Source organism: Miscanthus floridulus, chromosome 4, assembly GCF_019320115.1.
Source record: "Miscanthus floridulus cultivar M001 chromosome 4, ASM1932011v1, whole genome shotgun sequence".
In the NCBI taxonomy this organism is placed as follows: Eukaryota; Viridiplantae; Streptophyta; class Magnoliopsida; order Poales; family Poaceae; genus Miscanthus; species Miscanthus floridulus.
In genome coordinates, this window is record NC_089583.1 from 44434719 (window position 1) to 44452853 (window position 18135).

General features: G+C 41.5%; 1 long non-coding RNA gene and 1 pseudogene across 1 annotated transcript; both read right to left on the reverse strand.

Annotated features, from left to right (window-relative positions):
• Nucleotides 1-1303: 1303 nt before the first annotated feature.
• LOC136551442 (uncharacterized) lies at nucleotides 1304-1745 on the reverse strand. Its single transcript, XR_010782564.1, has 3 exons — nucleotides 1613-1745; nucleotides 1458-1528; nucleotides 1304-1341 (listed from the first exon to the last, which is right to left on the reverse strand). It is a non-coding gene; the product is annotated as an uncharacterized lncRNA (long non-coding RNA).
• Nucleotides 1746-10992: 9247 nt separating this feature from the next.
• The window catches only part of LOC136548460 (phosphatidylinositol/phosphatidylcholine transfer protein SFH11-like), a 28106-nt pseudogene continuing 20963 nt past the window's right edge, over nucleotides 10993-18135 (reverse strand).

Here is an 18135-nt window from a genome sequence, read left to right on the forward strand (position 1 = left end):
ATGTTTGAACACATCTTTTTTATTTTTATACATCTGCAATTATCAAAATATTCACACAAATACATTATGTTAAAAAACTAAACAAAGGAAAAAATGCTCAAATGTGTACATCATGTTTAAGGGATGGTCATAACTCATATGTGCATTTGTAGTAGAGAAACACTAGTTAAGGCTTTTCCGTTTGTGTAAACAAGCTTTTCCTTGTCTTTTCTACGCCACACATTAACACACACACATATATATATAGGGAGGGTATATTGACAGCTACAAAATAAGTTATTCTGTAGCAACCTCCATTTACGATAATTTTATATACTAATTTACGATAATGTCAATACATATTTACGATAGTTGGGTTACTATAACACATGGAGATATTTACCATAACGTTATAGTAAACCATTTAGTAAGGAGTACTATAATCTCGTAAATTAACATAGTAATTATCGTAACTCAAAGTGGCTACAGAATAAGTTATTTTGTAGCCATCTACAGGGCAGTAGTTATATATATATATATATATATATATATATATATATATATATATATATATATATATAAGATTTATAATGTATACTCCTATGCCTCAAAACGGAAGTATAATCTCTTTAGTTATGACTAGCCTTTGACCAACAATTGCTTTATCAATACCTCATTTTCTTGTCTTGATACAAACTAACCTTCCTAGATTCGTGTTACTTGTGATTATGATTTTGCATCACATAATTGACATATTAGTATATTAATTTTGGTTAAAGCCTTGCCCAAACTAAACAAACAATTTCTTCTATTTTGTAATGAGCGAGTACATATAGGGATGTTGTAGTTTCTTTTAAAAAAAGCGCGAGCACAATAATCATCGGCTCTTTAAAAAAAAACAGGGGAATGCCATTTTTTTGTTTGGAAGCCCCTTGCGGTTTAGCTCCAGTGCATATGAAACCTCAAAGTACTGAGTGATTTGAAGATGTGTGACTTGAATCTAATCTCGGTAAGAGACAAAATTTACTCATGAAACCTGGATGACGGTAAATGACATGAGTAACATTTATTTAACAATACTACTGAGAGGACGTCCAGACAGCCGTGGACAGCGTTGCGAGAATAATCATGGTGTAATACTATGATATTCACAACTGAGTGTTTTAACAGCTCATAGGGGAAAGTCTTAAAGATTCATCACAGAAAACTATCTAAGGTGCATATTTTTTTTCTTTATTACATTACATTACAACGATGGCTTCGTTTCTTGTCCCTTTTGACTTTCTCCACCTTCGGCAAGCACTAACTACTTTGAGTTTTGTGTCTCGTGTGTCGCCTTTCATATCTGCACCCATGCCATCCCTGTATTTGAAAAATAAAAGAAAAGTAGAGAGATTATCTTCTTAGTTTGGGATGCTGAATGCTATGCAAGACAGCAACTAAAGGAATGAATGAACTAGGAGGGGTGCCATTCTCACTGAAGGATTTTCCTCAGCTGTTCGATGTGGCCAGTGAGTTCTTGTTGCTTACATATTAGTGTCTGCAGGGTCTGAATTACAAAGAAACTACATTCAGTTGCTATGTAGAATATTTTCTTGGCTGCAATTTTTTGAATTTGGGTTCCTTTGCTCACCTCATTACTCTGAGCAGCGCAGTGTTCAAGTTCTCGGATCTTCTCCGAGATCTGTTCATCGACTTGTTTCCGCAAAATATTTTCACCTGTATCAATTCCAACCTGTCCCATAGAGAATTCAGTATTAATGCGACTTTTCGTGCATAACGCAAGGAATACTGGCTGAACTGGCATAGACGTATTTTTCTTTACTTGCTGCCTTGTGAAACTTAAAATTATTTACTGGCACATGTTTTTCCCTGATATGAAGTGAAACTCCACTGGGATAGAAATGAAATTCGAAAATAAAGAAGATGACACAAATAAGACCTGGTCATCTTTTAACAACATGCCAAGAGTTCTTTTCTTACGAGAAATGGAATCTACTTGTTTTGTGGAAGGCTCCTGCCAGCGGCGGATCTAGGAAATATTTCAGGGGGGCTGAACAACACTGCTGCTCGATCTTAAGTCTCAGCCCTCCCTAGACTATAGAACTTTGCCTAAAAATTCATCGGGGCTCCACAGGCGGTTCCACTGTTCCGGTATGTGGGTAGAGGGGGTTTGAGCCCCCCCCCCCCCCCCCCCCCACCGTTGGATCCGCCCCTGGCTCCTGCAAACAAAATACGAAGAATCAAGAATCCATGATGATTCTTTGTCAAGGAAAATGAGGGAGAACTAGAAGACAGGAGAGCCAACTTCATTTGGGCATGGCACTAAGCGACGGAAGGGAAATAAACAGGTAGATACAATGTAATGATTATTTTCTCTCAGACTATAATTTTCTGGTAAGGCAAGGTGTGCATGCACACAAGTTGTGTGATAATTATCTCTCTTCAGAAAAGAAAACCAAGTGGTGGAAAGCATAAAGAGGGATAGGAAAAAGAAAGCTCAGTGGAGAGGTGAGCAAGGGCAGTAGGGAAAGATGGGATCATATTAGAGGAAAGGAAGATGTAGATTTGACAATTTCTCTCTTAATGAAATGATGCGCAATTCTCTTGTGTGTTCGAGAAAAAAAAAGTGACAATGGGGCCTCTATTTCTATAAACTAGGTCAACAGATGCTCAATCAGGCTTATAAACTGAACAATCATGGTTGAGAAGGTGCTGAGTGTTTAACACTTCAAAAGGCTTAATACACTCATATCAATGGCTGATGACCACACACCAATATAACAACCACCCTATAGGAATAGGCCTATGCTGATAAAGGCTTAACTGTTGAAGTTAAAGTGCAAAGAACAATAAGAACAATATATACCATAATACCTCACAACCTGTAAAGCTTTCACAGGCAATTGTGGCAGTCAATTCATTGAAAGACTTCTGACCTTACCAAATGCTTCCTAAGAATCACAAATAGATTCCATCACTCCCAACAATTTTTATTTTTATTTCAGCTTCCCAGAAAATTTCAAATGACCTATTAAAGAAACATACCTTACCTTATGTCACACCCAATTTTAAGGATAAAATTGAATGCATAAAACTCATGTGTGCCCAGAGATCAGTCACACACATAAGTTGACAAATTACAGAGTATCATCACGATGTTTCTTACATCACGAATAATACCATCACATAGTCTTACACAACACTGCGGAAAATAAAAAGGTAGCTCTCTCGTGGTAGCTCCAACACAGGGATGGTCAACTGGTTGACCACAAGCATAAAAGTCCTCTGGAAACTCCTCATACCCGTTGACATCTGTTACCCATCCGGGATTTTTATCTAAATATTGAAAGTAAACAAGCGTAAGTACTTCCTGTACTTAACAAGATCACATGAGGTTATGAAAGCTCAAAAAGGATGACTCTGGTTTACTGCGGTTAGCACTTTTAGTAAGTCAGAATTTAATCATCAACTATTATCAAGTTATGCTTAAGCCCCCATTTAAACCCACATAATCAGATATCAGAATCATTTGAATCATATTATCATCTTAGAACATCATAAATGAACAACAATAATTAACCAGTTATTCTGTGAGTTTTTCGGGCCGCTCGTGACCATAAGCACGGCTGTTATAACAGTTTATAACACTCTGCAGAGGTTGTGCACATTCACCGTGAGTCATGATTTCTGTATGCCCGGGTTAATTACTCCCATATCACTGTCAAGGTGAGCGGGCGGGGTACACCATGAAGCCATTTCATAGGTTTCACTAACAAGTTAGGGCCGCTAGGTTTCCTCAGCAGACAGATGTAGGAACCCCCCTTTCTTATGGCACAAATCCTTCGCGGCTATACACATAAGAACAGGGGCAGTCCTATACCCAACGTGGCAAGCCCCTTTTGCGCCATAAAGGTAACCTCTAACAAGCTAGAAAAGGTCCTATTACTGAGCTAAAGAGTCATGTGACCCTCACGGTTGCACTGTCAGTCCCAGCTTTTGCTGACAGATAAGTCCTTATGGAGGGCTGAGAGCATCATGATCAAAAGTCATTTGCTCCTTCGCCCTATAATTCAGTTGTTTAAAAATAACTTTTACCTTTTCCTTCCATAGAACCATTATTCATATTTGGGTCATGTACAGTTACATTGAGCGCTAGCAACTACCCATGTGCATATAACCCTTAGGAGTCAAGGAAAACAGGATATTCAACCACTAGGATGTCCTTACGGGTATCAAAATTAGACACATGTAAATGCGTAATTAATAAATGGTGAATAGGACATCAAGGTAGATCCCATGCTATACTTGCCTTGGTTAACAAACTCCTGATAGTCCTGCTGGTCGTCAAAGAACTCTTGGTCTCCAACGTTCTCCTCACCGTCTGAACACGACCAACACGGCAACATACAACATTTCAGGAACATTCATACAAAGCAAACAAACCTATAGTTAGAACAGTACACCAACAGTATAGAAAACAAGATAAAATGTTTATTAAAAGATTCTATGTCTCGCTACGATCACGTCAATGCGAAGTTCACGAAAATCGGAGCTAAAACGCGAAAGTTATGATTTAAGCAAGATTTTCTATAGCAAATTAATTAAGTAAACCTAACTATGAAATTTAAAAGTTGCAAACATGATTAACAGTGGCATTAACACGTAGATTATGCAATTATGAAACTAACGCAAGTGGAATGGGTCAAATCGGAGTTCAAACGAAGTTTTTATGAGCAAAATAAATCTAGTGACATTTCTATAATTAGAATGAACTATTTTTAGATTTAAATATAATCAAATCTGGGATTAATTAAAACCGGCCGAGGACCGCGGGTTTAAAATGGCAAGACTTGAGGGTCTCTTTAGCAAAATGACCCACGAAGGGGTATCGGCCACCCTGGGCCGTTGATCAAGCGATAGACGGCAGAGAAAAGATGGGAGGGAGAGAGAAAGGGGTGCTGCCGCCGGAATGAAGGCCGGCACGGCGGTGGCCATGAATGGCGGTGAGAAGCTCGTCGACGCACGGGAAACGAGGCCTACGGACCCTGTTTCGATGAGCCAAAAACACTTGGAGAGAGAGGAGATGAAGGCGATCTTGCCCAGGCCAAGAACACGGTCGGAGGACGTGGTCGACGCGGTGGTCACCATGGCCGGCGGCGTGAAGATCCATGGCGCTCGCGGATCGGGCCCTAGAGGCCATAAAACACGAAATTAAAGGCACAAGGAGAAGGAGGGGAGCAAGGAGGTCTCACAGCGGAGGAAAACGAAGACAGAAACGGCTCGGGGATGGCGGACCGCGCGGAGGGATGGACGGCGGACCTTGGTGCTCTTGTGCGGCGGTTGCGGCTTGCGTGTGCACGAGCGAACGTGAGAGTATAGCAAGGGAGGCAGCGGTGAGGGCGGCGATGAGGTCTAGACCTCCTTTTGTAGAGGTCGGGGCGTGGGGAGGACGCTCCCACGACGCGAGGTGGGCGTGGCGACGGTTGCGGCCATGACTGGTTCGGGACACGGGAGGTGGGCGACGGCGCCGACATGCAGGTCTGGGCCATCAGTGACAGACAAGGATGGAGGGGGTGTGGCAACGGTTGCCGCCCGATTGGGCCGGCGCCTTGCTGGGCCACGCGAGGCTAGCCATTGCGGTGAGCAAGGGAGAAAGCCGAGCTGGGCCGGCGGGGAACGAAATGGGCTAGCAGGCCAAAATGAAGAAGGGAGGGGAAAGGAAAGAATTCTTTTTTTTCCAAATCAAATTTCCAACTTCATTTCCAAATGATTTTTGAATCCTTTTGAGTTTAAATCAAAACCACTCAACATATTAAATACAATGCTGCAGCATGAGTGCATCAACATGTATCTATCCTTATGATTGATTTTAATTTCACAAAAATTATTATTTTTCTATATTTGAATGCACACATAATTGCATAAATAAATCAAATTTAGCTATTTTAAAAGAATGCAAATTTTAGGGTGTTACAATTCTACCCCCTTAAGATGAATCTCGTCCTCGAGATTCGGATGATTGCTTACTCAAACAGTTGTGGATAAGACTTTTGCAAATTCTCTTCTCTTTTCCAAGTAGCCTCATCTTCTATATATCGATTCCACTGTACCTTGCATATTTTTATAACTCGGCTCCTTGTAACTCTTTCTGCCATCTATAAGATCTTTATCGGATACTCTTCATATGTGAGATCTTCCTTAAAAGCAAGTTCTTCTAAAGGAATCTGCTCTTCTGATACTCGCAAACACTTCTTTAATTGAGAAACATGAAACACATCGTGCACACCTGACAAACTCTCAGGCAGTTCCAACTAATAGGCTATTTCTCCACGTCCCTCTAGGATCTTGAAAGGTCCAATATACCTCGGTGCCAACTTTCCCTTCATATTAAATCTTTTCACACTTCTCATTGGTGACACCTTCAAATACACATAATCTCCAACTTCGAAAGTCAGCTCTCTTCTGCGAGTATCAGTGTAACTCTTCTGTCGGGACTAAGCCACTCTCAAGTTGTCCCTAATCATTCTCACTTGTTCTTCTACGTCTCTAAGGACATCGGGTCCAAACACTTGAGTTTTACCAGTCTGATTCCAGAACAAAGGCGTTCTACATTTACGCCTATACAGCGCCTCAAAAGGTGCCATCTTGAGACTCTTCTGGTAACTATTGTTGTACGAGAACTCAACATATGGTAAACTCTTATCCCGGCTTGTACCATATTGCAGTGCACAAGCTCTCAACATATCTTCCAAAATCTGGTTGATCCTTTCAGTCTGTCTATCAGTTTGTGGGTGGTAAGCAGAACTGAAATTCAACTTTGTCTCCAAAGATCTATGTACTTTCTACCAGAATTGTGACGTAAACTGAGTGCCTCTATCAGACACAATTTTCTTAGGAACACCATGTAAGCACACTATCCTTTCCATGTACAACTCTGCTAGCCTTGCACCTATATAGGTAGTCTTGACTAGTAGAAAGTGAGCAACCTTGGTGAGTTGATCCACTATTACCCATATTGAATCATAACCTCTTTGAGTGCGGGGCAAACCTACAATAAAATCCATACCAACTTCTTCCCATTTCCATTTAGGAATCTTCATTGGTTGTAGCAACCCTGCAGGTCTTTGATGCTTAGCTTTTACCCTTTGATAGGTGTCACACAAAGCCACATACTCTACCACATCTCTCTTTAAACCATAACACCAACACTTCTCTTTGAGATCCAAATACATCTTGGTACTTCCAGGATGTATAGAATAAGCAAACTCGTGTGCCTCTTATAGAACTGCATCACGGATAGCCTTCACTTTAGGTACACATATCCTTTTCCCGAACCAAAGAGTACTATTCTCATCCATCCTGAATCTTGGTGCCTTTTCAAGCACTATATTCTCCGCTATCTCCTTAAGTTTTTCATCCTCCAATTGTCCTTTGTGTATTTCTTGCTCCAAGGTAGGCTCTATCACCAATTCTATTGCATAATTGACAAAGCTCAAGTTGAGATACTCCATTTTAGCACACAACTCTATTGACATATATGTTATCCGAAGTCCATTGGTATAGCTCTTCCTGCTAAGCGCATCAGCTATGACATTTGCTTTTTCCGGATGATAATGCACTTCCAAATCATAGTCTTTGATCAATTCTAACCAACGACGTTGTCTTAGATTCAGATATGATTGGGCAAAGATATACTTCAAACTCTTGCGATCTGTATAGATATCACTCTTATGCCCAATTAGGTAATGTCTCTAGATTTTCAAAGCATGAACCATAGCTGCCAATTCCAAGTCATGAGTAGGGTAGTTCAACTCATGCTTCCTCAATTGTCTAGATGCATATGCCACTACTCTTCCTTCTTGCATAAAAATACATCCGAGGCCCAGACGAGATGCATCACAATATATAGAGAAGTTCTTGCTTAAATCTAGCAAAATTAACATTGGAGCTGTAGTCAATCTCTTCTTTAGCTCATCAAAGTTTGCCTGGCATGTATCAGACCATACAAATTTAGCATTCTTTTCCAATAGAGCCATCATAGGCTTAGCAAGCTTGGAAAAACCTTCAATGAACCTCCTGTAGTATCTAGCCAATCCCAAAAAGCTACGAATCTCACTTACATTGGTTGGTGGTTTCCAATTCAATACATCTTGCACCTTGCCTGGATCCACTGCTATTCCACCATTGGAGACAACATGACCCAGAAAAGAGACCTCCTTTGACCAAAACTTACACCTGCTTCGCTTAGCGTACAACTTATGTTCTCTAAGCTTTTGCAAGACCAACCTTATATGTTCAGCATGCTCTTCTTCAGTCTTGGAGAATATCAATATGTCATCAATGAATACCACCACAAATTTATCAAGAAACTCCATGAACACCTTATTCATTAGATACATAAAGTATGTAGGTGCATTGGTCAATCCAAAAGACATAACAGTATACCCATACAAGCCATACCGTGTAGTGAATGTTGTCTTGGGTATGTCCGAGTTTCGAATCTTTAGCTGATGGTAACCTGAGTGGAGATCAATCTTGGAGAACACATAGGCTCCTCTCAACTGATCAAACAAATTATCAATCCTTGGCAAAGGGTATTTATTCTTGATAGTAACCTCATTAAGTGGACAGTAATCCACACACATCTGTTGGGTACCATCCTTCTTATCCACAAAGATCACAGGTGCCCCTCATGGGGAAGAACTGGGGCGTATGAAACCTTTTTCTTACAGCTCTTTTAGTTGTTTCTTAAGCTCTTCTAATTCATTAACCCTCATTCTATATGGACATTTAGTTATTGGTGCAGTTCCAGGTAATAATTCAATAATGAATTTAATGTCACGGTCAGGTGGCATACCTGGCAAGTCATCGGGAAAAACATCCGGGAACTCCTCCACAACATGATCTTGTTTATTGGCATCACCATCCAGCTGATTCAGTGGCTGTTGGCTGAGCTTGCACTACCACTTCTACACAGATTCTATCTCCATTAGGTGATGTCACAACAACAGATCTCTCCTGACACTGAATCACTGCCCGGTGTTGTTTCATCCAATCCATACCTAGAATAAGATCAATTCCCGCTGTTCTCAACACAATAGGTTTCACCTTGAAGTCTACCCCCTTAAGGAAATGCTAGCTGAGGGACTCCAATAAGAAGCTAACATGCTACCTCCCGGTGAATTTACTAATATAGGGTTTTTCATGGCACATAAAGGTATGCTATGCATTCTAACAAAATCTTGGGAAAAAATGAATGCGAAGCACCAAAATAAAAAAGTACTGTAGCAGAGATAGAGTTGACACTGAACGTATCCAACATGACCTCGGACATCTCCTGAGCTGCATCAGATGACACATAGTTCACTTTAGCAGTGTGAGGTGGTAGAGCGTTGAACTTCGGATTACCATTCTAGTTCTGTGGAGCTTGTTGGTTCTGCTTCTTTGGACACTGATAAGCATAGTGACCTACTTCTCCACAGCGGTAGCATGCGTTGGGGTTATTAGGTGCACCACTCTTCATAGGAGCATTGTTGGGCATTCCCTGGCGTGATGCCGGATTGCCGATCTGTTGCGGGGGACGCTGATTACCAAACTATTGCTAGTACTAAGGGCGTTGCTGGAACTAGTTACGCTGAGGATACTGACCATGGTTTTTCTGGTTAGATGGTCCTTGATTCCTCTACTGAAAACCCTACTAGGGATAGGCACACGGGCGGGTGTTGCTTCTAGAAGCTTGCCCTTGAAGCCTCCTCTTCTTAGATTCTATCTCTTTGCGCTTATCATCAATCACAATAGCACGGTTCACCAATGACTAAAAGTTAGGGTATGTGTTGGACATAAGCTGGAGCTGTAGGCCATCATAAAGTCCTTTGAGGAAACGACATTGCTTCTCCCTATCCTCAGCTACACCATTTGGAGCATAACGTGATAGTTGAGCGAACTTGTCATGATACTCCGCCACAGTCATGGATCCTTGCTTAAGGGACCTGAATTCCTCCTGCTTCAACTCTACTAGTCCATCGGGGATATGATATGACCGAAAATTGTCCTTGAATTCCCGCTAGGTGATAACAGGAGCATTATTGGGGCGTCCATTTTGGAAAGAATCCCACCAATCCTGAGCTACTCCCTAGAGTTGACCAGAAGCATACAACACCTTCTCAAGATCATTGCATTGTGTTATGTTAAGTTGTTTTTCCACAGCACGCAACCAATCGTCTGCCTCCAAGGGGTCTGAGGTGTGGGTGAACACCGGAGGGCAACCCTTCATGAACTCACCATGCTTGTCTCTGACCTGAACAGGCGGTGGTCCTCTTGCAGGTTCGTTATCCAAGCGTTGCATCATGGCTTGCATCAACTGCGCTTGCATTCCCATCAATTGCTCCATAGTCACTGGTGGCGGTGGTGGTGGATTCATGGGAGCACCACAACCACGACCTCTGCCTCTTCCTCCTTTTGCGGCCATCTGTTTTCCAAATAAATGCGCAAAATTTTAGAGATTTCCAAATTATAGAGAACTTATAAAAGATAAGGAACAACACTGAGGATTTTTCTGGACAAGATTCAATTACAACAGTTCGATAAATCTGTCATAACTTGAGTTTCAGAGACGCAACAGAGGCGTACCAAGAATGGTTAGAAAGCTTAGGAGATCAGCTACAACTTTTATTTAGAACACTTTTACAGATTCTAATATACACATGGTAAAAAACAGAGCTAAACCGAATCTGTTCTAGGTTCTAGGCTGCGTAGAAACATCAACTTGTGACAGTCAGATCTCACAAACCTGAACAGATATTGACGTGATTCCAGAGACATTGGAAAGATACAGAAGTCTAGATACCTCCATGAAAATTTCAGAATTTTTGGCAGCTCAAATCTCGAGATACAAGATAAAGAACACAGACTGCTCTAGAAAACAACACAACAGAGATATGATAAAGCAAACCCATCTGCATTAAGACCTCATCTAAACTTAAGGTTCAAATCTATGGAATCTATGAACATGCCCACAAACCTCCAGCAATCAAACAAACTCCAAATCATCCAAGTTCACAATTAAAAACATCTAATCACTAAAGTTCACAAGCCAAACAAGACTAGACATGACACATGAACTAACAACGTCGTAGCTTTAAACAAGGCACCTAACACCTATGGGACAGTGTCAACCATGGTGAATGACCGGGGCTTCTTGTAGATCGGTGGTAGCCTAAGTTGAGCACACAATTTGTCAACTTGCTTCTGGAGACGCCTCCCGGCCCCCTGCAAAGCATGCAGCTCTCCCTTGACTTCTTCATCTACCCCCTGCATGGCATGGACATGTTGCACTATTGCTTCCAGAGTTGGATCAATTTCTGGTGGTGCCAGGACCTGCCAATTACCCTCATGATCATTGCGAGGAAGGAACCTAAAACGATCCTCCTTCATGGCCTCGAAACGACGACCATGGTAGTAGATGTAAGCGTCCTGCGCTGCATCTTCCATGCCATCCAATGCATGAGCCCGTCTGGTAGTGACACTGTGGACAGTCTCCACCTCATGTGTATTCTTTATGTCGTTCCAAGCGATGACAACCAGCTCTACCTTCCAAAAAGTTGTCTCCAAAGGGTGCTGGTACTCTGCACAGTGATAGTTGATGGAGACGTGCAGGTTAGTGTAGTAGTCATCCAGCACCTAGGTAAGGAGGGTGTGGTAGTAGACCATTCCGGGGCTTGCTTGAAGTAGTATTTGCACGTCCAGTCCATCTCCTCATCCACCACAGGGGCAGCTGGGGGTGGCACAGGCGTTGGTGAAGTAGCTGATGACTCCGTTGGTGTAGCTGCAACAACATATACTGGTGCAACAGCTAGAGTAGGAGCAGGTGCTGGTGCAGGAGTCAGGGTAGCCATCCACTCCTCATCATCGGAGATGACCACAATCTCCTTCTCCACCTGTGGAGCACGGGGGGTGAACATGGCACAATAGCCTGCAGTGCTGAGGTGGGCGGTCTTCGAGTTACGAGACATCTATAGATTTAGAGTAAGATAGAATTAGGATCAACAATTTTATATAATAGATTAAGGTATGAAAAGCATAAATATTTTAGTAAAATAACAAGAATGAGACAGGAATCATAAAACCAGTGGAGCAAAGATACTAAAACGACCATCTCTAACTAGGCTTGTGTCCTACAATCAACATGGCTCTAATACCAATTTATCACACCCAATTTTAAAGATAAAATTAAATGCATAAAACTCATGTGTGCCCAGGAATTAGTCACACACATAAGTTGATAAATTACATAGAGTACCATCACGGTGTTTCTTACATCACGAATAATACCATCACATAGTCTTATGCAACACAGTAGAAAATAAAAAGGTAGCTCCAACACAGGGATGGTCAACTGGTTGACCACAAGCCTAAAAGTCCTCTGGAACCTCCTCATACTCGTTGACATCTGTTACCCATCCGGGATTTTTATCCAAATATTGAAAGTAAACAAGCTTAAGTACTTCCTGTACTTAACAAGATCACATGGGGTTATGAAAGCTAAAAAAGGATGACTCTGGTTTACTGCGGTTAGCACTTTTAGTAAGTCAAAATTTTATCATCAACTATTATCAAGCTATGCTTAAGCCCCCATTTAAACCCACATAATCAGATATCAGAACCATTTGAATCATATTATCACCTTATAACATCATAAATGAACAACAATAATTAACCAGTTATTCTGTGAGTTTTCTGGGCCGCTCGTGACCGTGAGCATGACTGTTATAACAGTTTGTAACACTCTACAGAGGTTGTGCACATTCACCGTGAGTCGTGATTCTCGTATGCCCGGGTTAATTACTCCCATATCACTGCCAAGGTGAGCGGGCGGGGTACACCATGAAGCCATTTTATAGGTTTCGCTAACAAGTTAGGGCCGCTAGGTTTTCTCGGTAGGCAGATGTAGGAACTCCCTTTCTTATGGCACAAATCCTTCGCGGCTATACACATAAGAACAGGGGCAGTCCTATACCCAACGTGGCAAGCCCCTTTTGCGCAATAAAGATAACCTCTAACAAGCTAGAAAAGGTCCTATTACTGAGCTAAAGTCAGAGTCATGTGACCCTCACGGTTGCACTGTCAGTCCTAGCTTTTGTCGACAGATAAGTCCTTATGGAGGGCTGAGAGCATCATGATCAAAAGTCATTTGCTCCTTCGCCCTATAATTCAGTTGTTTAAAAGCAACTTTTACCTTTTCCTTCCATAGAACCATTATTCATATTTGGATCATGTACAGTTACATTGAGCGCTAGCAACTACCCATGTGCATATAACCCTTAGGAGTCAAGGAAAATAGGATATTCAACCACTAGGATGTCCTTACGGGTATCAAAATTAGACACATGCAAATGCGTAATTAATAAATGGTGAATAGGACATCAAGGTAGATCCCATGCTATACTTGTCTTGGTTAACAAACTCCTGCTGGTCCTGCTGATCGTCAAAGAACTCTTAGTCTCCAACATTCTCCTCACCGTCTGAACACGACCAACACAGCAACATACAACATTTCAGGAACATTCATGCAAAGCAAACAAACCTATAGTTAGAACAGTACACCAACAGTATAGAAAATAAGATAAAATGTTTATGAAAAGATTCTATCTCTCGCTACGATCACGTCAACGCAAAGTTCACGAAAATCAGAGCTAAAAAACGAAAGTTATGATTTAAACAAGATTTTCTATAGCAAATTAATTAAGTAAATCTAACTATGAAATTTAAAAGTTGCAAACATGGTTAACAGTGGCATTAACACGTAGATTATGCAATTACGAAACTAAAGTAAGTGGAATGGGTCAAATCGAAGTTCAAACGAAGTTTTTATGAGCAAAACAAATCCAGTGGCATTTATGTAATTAGAATAAACTATTTTTGGATTTAAATATAATCAAATCTGGGATTAATTAAAACCGGCCGAGGACAGCGGGTTCAAAATGGCAAGACTTGGGGGTCTCTTTAGCAAAATGACCCGCGAAGGGGTATCGGCCACCCTGGGACGTTGATCAAGCGATGGACGGCAGAGAAAAGATGGGAGGGAGAGAGAAAGGGGTGCTGCCACCGGAATAAAGGCCGGCGCGGCGGCGGCCATGAATGGCGGTGAGAAGCTCGCCGACGCACAGGAAACGAGGTCTACGGACCCTGTTTCGACAAGCCAAAAGCACTGGGAGAGAGAGGAGATGAAGGCGATCTTGCCCAGGCCAAGAACACGGTCGGAGGACATGGCCAACGCGGTGGTCACCATGGTCGGCGGCGTGAAGATCCATGGCGCTCGCGAATTGGGCCCTAGAGGCCATGAAACACGAAATTAAAGGCACAGGGAGAAGAAGGGGAGCAAGGGGGTCTCACCGCGGAGGAAAATGAAGGCGGAAACGGCTCAGGGACGGCGGACCGCGCGAAGGGACAGACGGCGGACCTCGACGCTCCTGTGCGGCGGTTGCGGCTTGCGTGTGCACGGGCGAACGCGAGAGTATAGCGGGGGAGGCAGCGGGGAGGGCGGCGACAGGGTCCGAAACTCCTTTTGTAGAGGTCGGGGCGCGGGGAGGACGCTCCCACGACGCGAGGTGGGCGCAGCGACGGTTACGGCCTTGACTGGCGCGGGACGCGGGAGGTGGGCGACGGCACCGACATGCAGGCCCGGGCCGTCAGCGACAGAGAAGGAGGGAGGGGGTGCAGCAACAGTTGCCGCCCGATTGGGCCGGCGCCTTGCTGGGCTGCGCGAGGCCGGCCGTTGCGGTGAGCAAGGGAGAAAGCCGAGCTGGGCCGGCGGGGAAGGAAATGGGCCAACAGGCCAAAATAAAGAAGGGAGGGGAAACGAAAGAATTCTTTTTTTTTTTCAAATCAAATTTCCAACTTCATTTCCAAATGATTTTTGAATCCTTATGAGTTTAAATCAAAACCACTCAACATATTAAATACAATGCTGCAGCATGAGTGCATCAACATGTATCTATCCTTATGATTGATTTTAATTTCACAAAAATTATTATTTTCCTATATTTGAATGCACACATAATTACATAAATAAATCAAATTTAGCTATTTTAAAAGAATGTAAATTTTAGGGTGTTACACCTTAGAAGCACGAATCATTTCTGGGTCAGTCCAGGGTCCTTTATCTTGGAATAAGCATCCTCCTGTTGGACAAGCGCATGTTCCGCCTAAAAAGTCTGGTAAATTGCTGCAGAAGGAGCAATCATTCAAGCAGCTAAAGATGCAAACGTTGCACATGACTTGATGCACTTTTACCTTGGGTCAACAGCTTTTAATACTGTGTTAAGGTAATTGGTCCCCAGAACCTAACAAGTAACATAGAGGTAAGCATTCACTCTATTTTGTCAAACAATAATAGTGCAACAAAAAGATATACTACCTGAACCTTTGCTAAGGTTCTTGCCTCCATGAATGCTTTCAATACTTTCCACAGTGCTCTAAATCCTGTTCCAGCATTAATTATATAAAGTTGATTTAATGTCTGTAGCAAGTAGCAAGAAGCAAGATACGAATGAGCAGACTGTGGCTAGTGCAAAAGCCACATTAGATGTTCGATCATGGACATAACCAAGACAAACCTCTGGGTAGTAATTACTATCGATCTTTTGGATCTCTGCGAACATCTCTCTTGCAGATTTTGAAAAGTTATTCAACCCCTGCATAACGGCAGCCAAGAAAAAATATATGATTGCGTACAGATAGTCAAATAACTTCATTATATGCCAGATAGATAACTTAAAAACTAACATATAAAATGTCTGATAGTTCCAGGTAGATATGTATTAGTTTCATGTATGTGGAACACATGTCTAGACATAAAATGAAATGTGAGCAAAGCCCTGTAAAACTTACAAGACAGTAATAAGTCAAAGCAGCTCTATTCTCTAATACTGCCTGCTTCTAACATGAAAGTTGGGTCACTGTTTTAGAGAATGAAGAATGGCTGAACATTTAGGCAACTATTTTCTTATAAACTGGAATATATGAAACATTAAAGGGAAGTGCTTCATTTAGCTATGACGCACCAGTCCTTTCACATCGAATATGGCTGTTGTCGAGGCTATGTGCCTTTTAGCCACAAGTGAGCAAACAGGATATCTCAAAGATATAGTTTTCTCTTGTTCTGATATATGATATTTTACATATCGATCAATACTAGTCACTTGCATGAAGCTTACTGAGATCCACCAAGCCAACCCGTTCGATATATAGAGGCCTGCCAAATCTGTCAACTCCATGAAATCCATGAGGATAGCATCTTTTCACAGCATCATACTCCTCAAATTTAAAATCCTGTAGCATAGAAACAGACATTTAAGCTTGATATTTCATTTTTTAGATGAAGGAAGCTTTATCCATAATAAAATTCCAGCTAAGCTGATATGCACAGTGCCACAGCCATAAGCTCGAATTGCAATAAAAGTGCATACGACATTTACGGTACAGATAGAGCAAAGTTCCAAGATAACTGTACCAAGATAACTGTAAGCATAAATTCTTGTAACAAACCAGAGAAAAGAAATGTAACACACAATAAAAACACTACATACGTTTGCAATGGCATCAACAGAACAATCTTCATGCCATTTTAACATATTTAAGAACATCTCTTTTGCTTTTAAGATGTTGAAGCCTCTCATTCTAAGAAAGCTGCAAGATGAGAGAGCGATGAGGTCATGATCTCTTCAGTGCAAAACTGGAAGGAAACAGACATCCTAGAACTATCGAAGAATAAAACATCTACCCTGTTACTGGATGGATTATGTCAGTCTAAGAACAATATATAACATAATTTTCCAGAAAATAAATGAAATGGGCATGCCGTAGAAGGACATAGTAGTCATCAAACTTATCTGGGAGCTGGTTGCTTGCAAGAAGTAACTCCCTCAAGGATTGCACTAACTGCTCTTCCTTCTGGTCATGGACACCGTCAACAATATTGCGAGAAATTTTGGTTTTGCTGTTCCTCCTAAGTAACTGTTCGATGGATCTGAAGCTCATCTTTGATATGGAGTTTTTGCTTTGTACTTGAAAGAGGTGCCAATACGCTTCAAATAGTAACTCAATAAATTAATTCTGAAGCTATGAATTTGATATCAAAGCCCTCAATAAAGGAACAGAACATATTGCTTGTATTGCCAGAAACAGTGCTGGTCTTCTTGAGTACATTATGGTCTTTTAGCATTCCAGTTTCTATTATTTGGTTTAAACATGTACAAATAGTTAGGATGGGAATCTCATACAGAATAAAGAAACAGGATACAGATGCACCCTTAGGTAAAATTGTGCAGCATATGGTCATTTTGCCCAAGTTAAATTTCACATAATCTCTGAAAGTTAAAAAGTCATTTAAAGATGTTTATCTATAATTCTATATAGCCCAATATTAGGTAAAAAAAATTCTAGTAGTATTAATAAAAATATATACCAACAAAATGAAGTATTCAGTTGACTATAGTGTAACTAGAATAACGGTCCAAATAGTTATTCTACTCTTCAGCGACATAAAATATATTAGGTTCCTACATGAAGGAGGAAGTAGGAAACCTACAGTTGTCAGAAATAACACAACAGTTAATCATAGCAGAACAACCATTTGACAAGTGTCGTAATAATTAACATACCTAAGCAGCAAAAATTCATCTTTAAACAACAAAGGCAAGAAAAGATAAGCACTAGCTACTGATGCCCTCATTTTATTTTCTTATGATGCTTCTTCAGATATGTTAAGCTGTTCTCTGGCCCGCAGAAAAAACTAGAAAACCTCAGCTGACGAATTTAGTATGCAATTCCACTTGGAATTGCACGGTCTTGATGAGGGACATCTTACTGCTACAGCTTAAGGGGACACTGCAATAGAACAAGGCAAGACAAAAAATGTAGTAGCCACCAATCCTGAGAAGCATGTAGAGTTCCCCAAATAAAGAAACTGTATATTAAGCCTCATGGCAAGAAGCTTATTTGCACGACCCGATTTCGAGAACCAGCAGTGGCTGGCGGCTGGGATGCGATGCTGTACTCCCAGGCGATTTCAGTGGCAGCAATAGAGCGAGAACAAGAATGAAAGAGAGGCTCAGGATTACCTTGGGGTGGAACTCGGCTTGGATTGATGTACGG